The sequence below is a fragment of the Pinus tabuliformis genome, chromosome 7 (genome assembly GCF_031772625.1).
Source record: "Pinus tabuliformis cultivar Carrire ecotype Pingquan chromosome 7, CPIR1, whole genome shotgun sequence".
Lineage (NCBI taxonomy): Eukaryota > Viridiplantae > Streptophyta > Pinopsida > Pinales > Pinaceae > Pinus > Pinus tabuliformis.
Window position 1 is genome coordinate 1,753,087,286 of NC_142293.1, and position 8,785 is coordinate 1,753,096,070.

General features: G+C 36.8%; 1 pseudogene; it reads right to left on the bottom strand.

The window, feature by feature from the left end:
* Positions 1 to 5,299: 5,299 nt before the first annotated feature.
* LOC149255356 (protein RTF1 homolog pseudogene) lies at positions 5,300 to 6,043 on the bottom strand (annotated as a pseudogene).
* Positions 6,044 to 8,785: the final 2,742 nt, after the last annotated feature.

An 8,785-nucleotide genomic window follows, 5' to 3' on the forward strand; every position in this document is an offset into this window, starting at 1 on the left:
AATATTTTCGTTATATGCTCTGCACTTTCGTGATCTCCGATGACTTTTCACAGTCATCAGTGAACCGTTGCAACATTAGAGAGAGAGCGTTATTTGAAAAACAAGTCTTTGAGAACCAGTTGGATGTACGCGTCCAAACCTCCATGAAGTTCGCGATCAATAAAATCGATAAATCAACGTACCTCAATGAAAGGCAGAGTGACTAAAATATTAAAGCCATCAATAAAACAAATTAATTAACGTACGACAAGGAAAGGTTGTGATTAGCCCTAGCGGTGCGGCTGGTTGGCTAATGAACGTCCAGTGGGCAAATAAAAGAACTAAAATTAGTTGGAGTGACTAAACTAGCATTTGTATTTTATGTTGCAAAGGAAACGCCGTAAGGCATAGAATGGTAAGGCATAGAGTGGGGAAGAATAGCAACAAGTGAATGGGCATTGTCGAAAGTAAGGGTGGACGATAATGTGTATTCTGAAAATGGATATTTTGTTATGGTCAACCTAATGCATTCATTAATTAGACAACAACGAAAAAGTTTCGGGCCCAAGCTGAACCAACACAAATCTTTTCTACAACACTGAAATTGCCTAAATGATTCCTCAATCAATGGAAATAACCGTTTCCCTCCTCTAATACCTAAAATACATTGTAAGAGACAGATTTTTCAAGTAACTTAACTAGCAATTGCCCCAAAAAGTGAAAAGAGAGGCCGCTTACAGACAAGTTTTTTTTATGTATAAAGTGTTGATAATGGAGGACCTCGGATTAGACTTTAGTTGGACTCCATTGGTTTGGGAGATGTATCATGTGTTACCATTTGTGCATATTATGGGCATAAAGTTTGTTATGATGATGGAGATTATTTTCAACCAGTTGTGGGTTGGCAACAACTTTTGTGAATGCCTTGGGTAAGATTCCATCTTCTGGATAATGGAAATTCCAATGTCCATTTAGTCTATACTAGAGTACATTGATTGTTGGCAAAGCTAAAGAAACTGTCATCAATGTATAGAGCCAACGTAACTCGTAGTCATCAATTTTTATTCATATAGGGTATGATTATAGGAACTAGCCATTTGAGCGGGCAGCCGGTGTATTTGCTAAATAGGAATCATGTTATCCTCGTGGAGTTATTGGTTGTGCTTAGAAAAGATAAAGTAGGATTGAGCATCGACTATCTGGCTGGATGGAATTTTTGATAATTGTTGGCCAATTTTATCTATTGTGTAATCATCCAAAACATAGAGGCTAACCCAAGTGGATGCTTCGGTGGAAATTGTGTGGCCCTTGCATTATCTAGGTCCTATAGAAGCAAATAACAAAAATAGCATCAAGTAAAATCCATCTCTAAACTGAAAAAACATCAACAAACAGGGTCCAGATGACCGTTAGCATCAAAAAAAAAATTCATGTTACAACAAATATCTACATATAATCAAAATCATTGTCTATATTAGGATCTCCATCATCAATATCACCCTCTAAGCATTAAAATAAGATAGAAAAAAAAGTAGCATCTCAAGTCAAGATTTTGTTTCAGTGATGGGTACATTTTTAGTAGGGTTCTGAGAGAAGAGTTCATCAACCAATGTCACTAACATTAAGGTACATAGAGAGCTTAGTGTTCTTGATTAATTACTAGTTCATACCCTCATACATAACAAAATCCAACGGAAATGTGGCAATCCCCACAATCTTGAAATCCTGAAAAAGGTTGTCAAGTCTACTAAATTTTGAGTGAGATCTAAAATTTTACTTTCTCCATATGAAATTCAATGAGGTCAGAACTACTCTCAAACATCCAAAGTCATTTCATGGTAATGTTATGAATTTCCTAAGCAATACTAAAGCCATAGGCTTGAATATTAGGCTACCCCACTCATAAATTCTTGTTTTTTTCTAAAAAATAATTACGTTTGGAACATCTTTAATCAAATTGTGTAGAATTGACCAGTTTGGTACCTAACCATCCAGTGCAATACCAAATTGGCCATTTCCGGTTCTAGACCTCGAACCAGACCCGTTTGGGTGTCAAAAAGATCGAACCGGCTGATTTCACCAGTTCCGGTCTGGTTCCAATAACACTGGTTCTATGTTATTCAAGATTTTTGAGAAATACCCTGTAGTTATCATGCATGCATATTTATGATAACTACTATACTTTTTCTTACCTTTGTCATTTCCCTAATTTAATGGCTGCTCTGAGTTACTAATAGAGACAGTTCTAAAAGATAAGGCTTCGAGAACCTTGCTTTAGTTGGTGGAGGCTTAGTACATTTTCTTTTGAAGCTTTGGCCTCAAACTCGAGAGCTACTTGTAAAGCATTCTCCAAATCATTTATACTAAGCAGGTCCATTTTTCTTTGGATATTTTGGTTGAGAGTCCTCTGAGAAGTGAGTCGACGAACTTCCAAGTTCATCACCATGGACTTGAAGCCATCAAAAATATTGTTTGATGCCTTTGACCAGGTACTTGCCTTACATGAATCCATTGCTTCATGAATTCCTCTGCTTTCCCCTTCAAGTATAACCTATCTTGCATTTCTTGCTTGAAGCATATCAAAGTTTGTGTAGGAGGTGAATTTGAGTTGACTAAGTCTCGTATAAGAGCCCACCGCCATGTTAAGGGTTGGGTACTCCATACTGACTTCTTTTAGCATCAACTTTTGTGCATCATTCACTTGTTATATTTGAAGGAAGGCTTCTCGTACAAGAGCCGACCACCATGTTAAGGGTTGGTCACTCCATACAGACTTCTATTAGCATCAACTTCCGTGCATCATCCAGTTGTTACATTTGAAAGAAGGCTTCTAGGTTTTGCAGTGAAGCATCCATCACTTATATTTTAGGATTTAAAGCTTGATATATAGTTCATATATCAGTGATGTTATTGTCCCATAATACCGTAAGACTGAAAGATTCATATCTGGTTTGAATTTTGATGATAGTGTTGGCCTCACATTCTGCTGGACTCCACATTTTCTGAAAGGCCGGGAACATATTTTTCATTTTAGATGCAATTGTTGGTTGTCAAATATGTCTTATACATTATTTATATTGGACTTCATGCCTGTAGAGATATTTACTCTTGGCTACTTCCCCAGCAATGATAGAGAAAAGGAGCCCAAACACTTGTGAGGCTTCTTCCTCTGCATAGGTGGTGTGTTAGAATGGGTGCTCTTTTTGGTAGACATTTGAGTAACCGTCTTCCGTCAATATATGATTCCAGTATGCAAGTATAATTTCAACATAGAATTGCCTACATGAACTTAGAACTAAACATTGTTGGAGAATAGAGACTTCAAAGCTAGTTATTCAAGCACATTTAATATAGATTCATTTAGAAAAAGGATGCGTGAAGACAATTGTAATGATGGTGACAAACTTTGATCATTGTATTGAGGAACTAACATTGTATGAATAAATACCTAGTGGAAGCTACTTATTTAGTATGTTGGCTCGGTTGGCATGCTTCATTTGAGTGTAAGTTTGTTTATGAAGGTCTAAGCAGGCCTTTAAGGTGCAGGCAACAGTGTCCCAACTACAAATGCAGTCTCCTCGAGACTTCACACATGAACAGAATAGACAAACCTCTCTAGGCATCACCAGCAGCATAGTCTCCTGAAATCTCCCATGGCTAGCTCCTAAACGAGGGAGTAGGGACAAGCATGGGCGGGACAGGGAGAAGAAATGGGCAAATAACATATTCATTGGTGGCTTGAGAGTTAAAATGCATTTTCTTAAGAATTCTTTAGGGTTTCTTGGGAAGATGATTTTTTTGGGTTAAAATTGGATTTGGTTTGGTTCAGTTTTGGACAAACAACAGATTGACTATACGAATCCCAACTGAACCAAATTATTTGGTTGTACCAAAGTTCTTCCAGATTATCGAATGTTTTCCTCGATTCAGCCAAACTTTTTTACCATGTAAAAGATAGTTGCTTATTAGATAGAATTGCAATCAATCGAAAGCAAGAATAAACAACTAAGCACAAAAAAACAACCACAACTCTAAAATCATTTAAGCAAACTATACTACAACAACAGAAATTAATAAAACATAGAATTTATTACATGAATCTGAAAAGCACTACATATTTCAACAATAATTTAGAAAAATGCATCACTCAACATCAATCTCAAACAACATAAAATGCCATGTTTCACCAACTGCATGATAACTTGCAGTGGAATAGCATTACTTAGAGGAAAGGAATCCTTTTGGAACATTATATACCATTTTTTAGCAGAATGGTTGAGACAAAAAAACACCCTTGAACTTTAGATGTCAAGAAAATACAGCCTATATTTCTAACACATTGTTGATTTCATGCCTGCCAACAATCCATGATGTTGCTACTGTTAAAAGACAATCCTTGGTTGACTAGGTTATTGCAGTTGTGTTTTAAAGTGCCTATAATGGCACACTACATATAGAATTTGAAACAATTTACAAAAATGTTCACTTTAAGGCTTTTCTGCATATGTTTCTGGCAATCCCAAAAGGAAATTTCCGAATCTTTCATATAAAAATTAAATGGGGAAACCAACAAGCAGAGAAAATATCATTATTTATTTTCACAGCAGGCCTCTTCTACGCTTGTAATCATTCAAAGTTAATGTCATACTATGCCTCCTTCTATCATTGCTAGGAACTTGCACTCCACAAGTTGACTCAATCTTCTGCTTTCTAGCCATAAAAGCTAAAGGGGCCCCTTGAGTACCCCAATACTTCTGCAATCTAGCAAGTGAAATTGGAAGTTAAAAATCATGCAAATAATACACCTTTACATCTTCTGATACAGGAGCATCAGTGTCGACAAGCTTTCCATCATCCTCAACAGTTTCTATTGCTATGGCTTCCTCTACTTTGGTGGCATCTGCCTCTTTGTTTGCATCAGTGTTGTCTTCAGCAACCTTCACCTTTGTATCATAATAATTTTGAGATTGAGTCCAGCGCCGAGTGAAAGGATCATACCCTGCTTCACCTGCTTTCAGATTAAGGTTTAGAGGCTTGACCTCAGAAGCTTTCTTGAAATTTTCAGCCTTGTTTTTCTTATTCATTTCTACTAGCATCAAGGCTTTTGCATCCTTGCTTTTGCTCTGAAGAGAAAGGACTTCTAGTTCCTTCAATCTCACTTTAATTCTCTCAACTTCTGAATAATCATGCCTGCTCTCCACGAGCTCCATCTCTCTTCTAACCCTGTCCTTTTCAATAGCCACATTCGATGGCCTTTTGGAAGCCAGCTTCTTTTCCTGCAACATTTGTTTTACAGTTTCTGCAGAATACACAAATTGATTTATCTTTTTAGCGTATTTATTTTTTCCTCCACTTCTGCTCGACTAATCATCTGACCACCACTACGTTCTACTTCCCGTTCCCAATCTGAAAACTCTTTCTCAAGTGAAGGTGAATCAAACACCTTGGCCATATGCCATCTTGCTACACTGCTCTCGCTACTCCAAAAATAATTCAAATACTTGTATGTGGTGCGGTTCTCAAACTTGTATTGTTTATCAGGGTCTGTTGCATTAACATTTTTTACCATGCAAAGACGGTAAGTACTCCATCCTAACCTGGACATTCCTATCCCAATTCTTACAAAGCAGCCCACAATGATATTCTCAGAGAATGGTTCCATAAACCACTTGGCAAGTATTGATCTCCTTATTGTTATGCTTCTAATATCTTCAAAGCTGGGAGTGTCAGCAGAGTCGGGACCATCACCATCACTATCTGATTCTTCGCCACTGCTTCCACTTCCTTCTCCTTCACTAGAGGATGACAAACTAAGGTTTGGACTCGCATGAGATTTTCTTCTACTAGGTGATGAATCCCACCCCTTAGATGAACCAGTATTATCTCTCCGCTTACGCTGAATGTCAGAATCCTGTGCTTTCTGTTGCCTTGCTACCAATTCACTCAAAGCATTTTCTTTTATAAACCTTGTCGATTTCACAGAAGAGTGCATCCGTGAACATGGAGGCCTTGTTTCTTTCCGTTGTTGATTTCTAATCTTGTTTTGGCAAGCCCTTTTACGCATTAAATAATTATCCCTTGCTTCTGCTCATTCTGCCAAAATCAACTCCCGGTCCAGTTCAGACATTTTCCCAAGCTGCTCCCTATCTTCATCATCTTTGTATAAATCACTTCCTATGGATAATTCGTTATCAGAATCATCACAGCGACCCCTGTCATCATCATCCTTGTCACCAGAATCAAATCTCTTTTTCAGGGGCATTCTTGACCCAGAGCCTTCCTTTTTGCTGTTCTAGCATCATCTGAATCATCGTCATCAATGCATTTCGAGTCACTGCCATCATCTGAATCAAAATCTTCCAGTCTCCCTTTCGCAGGATTTCAATTTTGCTTTCCATCATTGGTAGATGTTAGACCAGTTGCTTCTAGCAGAAAATGCTCCAGTTCATACATAACTTTTTTTCCCCTCTAAACACCCACGTCGATTGAATAATCCTTCGTTCCCTGGCTAGAGAAGAGACTGCAAATACCACTCCTCAATAGATCTTCAAAACTCAAAACCTACTGTCCATCAAATAGATTAAAATTGTGAGAGGCAAACCACACCATGGAGCTTAATAAATGTACATCATCGACATTACGTTTTGTAATACAGGGTCCTTACAATGAAACGAACATTACTATCTCAATTAGTTCAAAAGAACTCTTAGACCTGTAAAGAAAGCACATTGAACATAGAGATGGAAAAATTCAAAAATATTTCTGAGCCAAATTCTTCATAGAACTAAAACGTTTGAGAAGTACACATATCACAAACCAAGTATGCGCAAAAGTGTGAGAATATAACAAACCCTAACTATTTTATTAATACTGACCAAAAGTCATAAAATAATAAATAGCACATGAAATTCAAACGAAGTAAAATCAAAGTCCTACCAAAAATCTAAATACTGCCCTAAAGAAAATTTTATATTCACAATGAAAAAAAGGGCGTTACAGAACAGGCAACGAAACCCTAAACGACCAACTCAAATTTATATTAATGTAAGTACAGACACTGACGAAACTGTGCAGATGTAAGCTACTGAAAGAATGAAAAGACACCAGATTTATAACAGAGATGGGAAATAGATACAGAACAATTAATGATTGAAAAAACTGAACTTTCTACAGGGAAAGAGTTAACGAACATTGTCACCCGAGTTTGAGTAAATAAATGGAATTTTATCTGATTGTCTGAAACGATAATTACCTGAATCTAAAACATCACCGAATACACAGACACTGTTTTCAAAGAAAAAACAGATCTCGCAACAAAAACTGGAACTCCCTGGATTTCAGATAAAATAACTCGAAAGTGGCGAAGAACGTCTAAATGAGCAGCACGAAAATACACATAAAATCAGATATTAACACATACCTAGCCGACCTGAGATGAAACAAGGCCGAAGACTGGACACTTGAGCTTGTAAACAGACTGACTCTATCTCATGAAGCCCTAGCTCGCATACCTCAAACATCCCCGAACAATAACTTTGAAGACAGAGAGGCCACTGGGTTGGGAGACAAAAGGAGAGTGTAACACAAATCCACTTTCAACAATAGGAAATGGCATCGGCTGGGGCAATTCATTTCAAAGGGAAACACCTTACAGCGTAAAAATATACATACTTTAATCCATAATTACACATATTTAACATAAATGGGAATAAAAATTAAAGAGAACCCTGTTAACCATTTCCCTTGGCACCTTGTCTTTTTCGTATATATTAGTCCATCTATGTCTGCAAGCATGGCTAATCACATTGGGATAGTAGAATGTGGAAATTCCCTCTATGTCTACAACCATGGCTAATCACATTGGGAATGTTGAATAACATAACAGTTAGATTAAATACTACTCACTTGGTGATCCCGCAAAACATAGAATGTGCAAGGGTTTATATTTTGATAGGGGGGTGTATTTTTACAGTATATATAAAGGGGGATCTATTTTCCCTAGCCAATATGGTAACACCCAAACCTGCCATGGAAGATGCCCAAGTAGTGCAACTATTGATCTCCCACACAGTACAGAAAATGAGATCAACACTGACTTTAGAAGATGCATGTATTATATTTGTATTGTTTCACAATTTTGATATGATTTATATTTCATTGTTTTCTTACTTATCTCTTCAAATTTTAGATTACCTACGAAACAATATCAAAGGATGGGTGATGATGGATATCAAGAGTGTTTGGTTGACATCGGCCATGGTAGCGAGCATTAAGGTTTCCAGTAAGACATTCTCTATGATTGAAACTGATAGTAATAACATGATGAATTGCCAAAAATAAATGGTAACAAAGAGATCCCCACGCATATCCTTGTCGAGTGCTAAAGCACAATCATACATCAAAAACCTCGTAATTCTTAAGGGGGCTTAACACTTTGCAAGGGTAATGACTCAGATATTGACTTCTATCGAAATAGGAAGTGTATGTAGGAATAATGTATCTAGTTCTGAACATTGAAATTCAGTTCCATCTCAAGATTCTAAATGACCTTAAATGTCTTGATTGAGTTAGCATGAGTTATTTTGTGATATGCGCTATTTAAATTTGCAGAATTAATCCCTTCAAAGTATCTTCCCCTTTTAGGTCTGGTTAATGGTTTGGAAATTTTTTGGCAAACATTTATTTTTCTTAATTTTGGAAATAATTATTTTCACTCTATTGGTCTCCTTTCATTATAGAGTATTAAAAAGTATAATTTAATTATTTTTTTCTTCATTTTGAAAAGAATTATTTTCATTCGAGCATT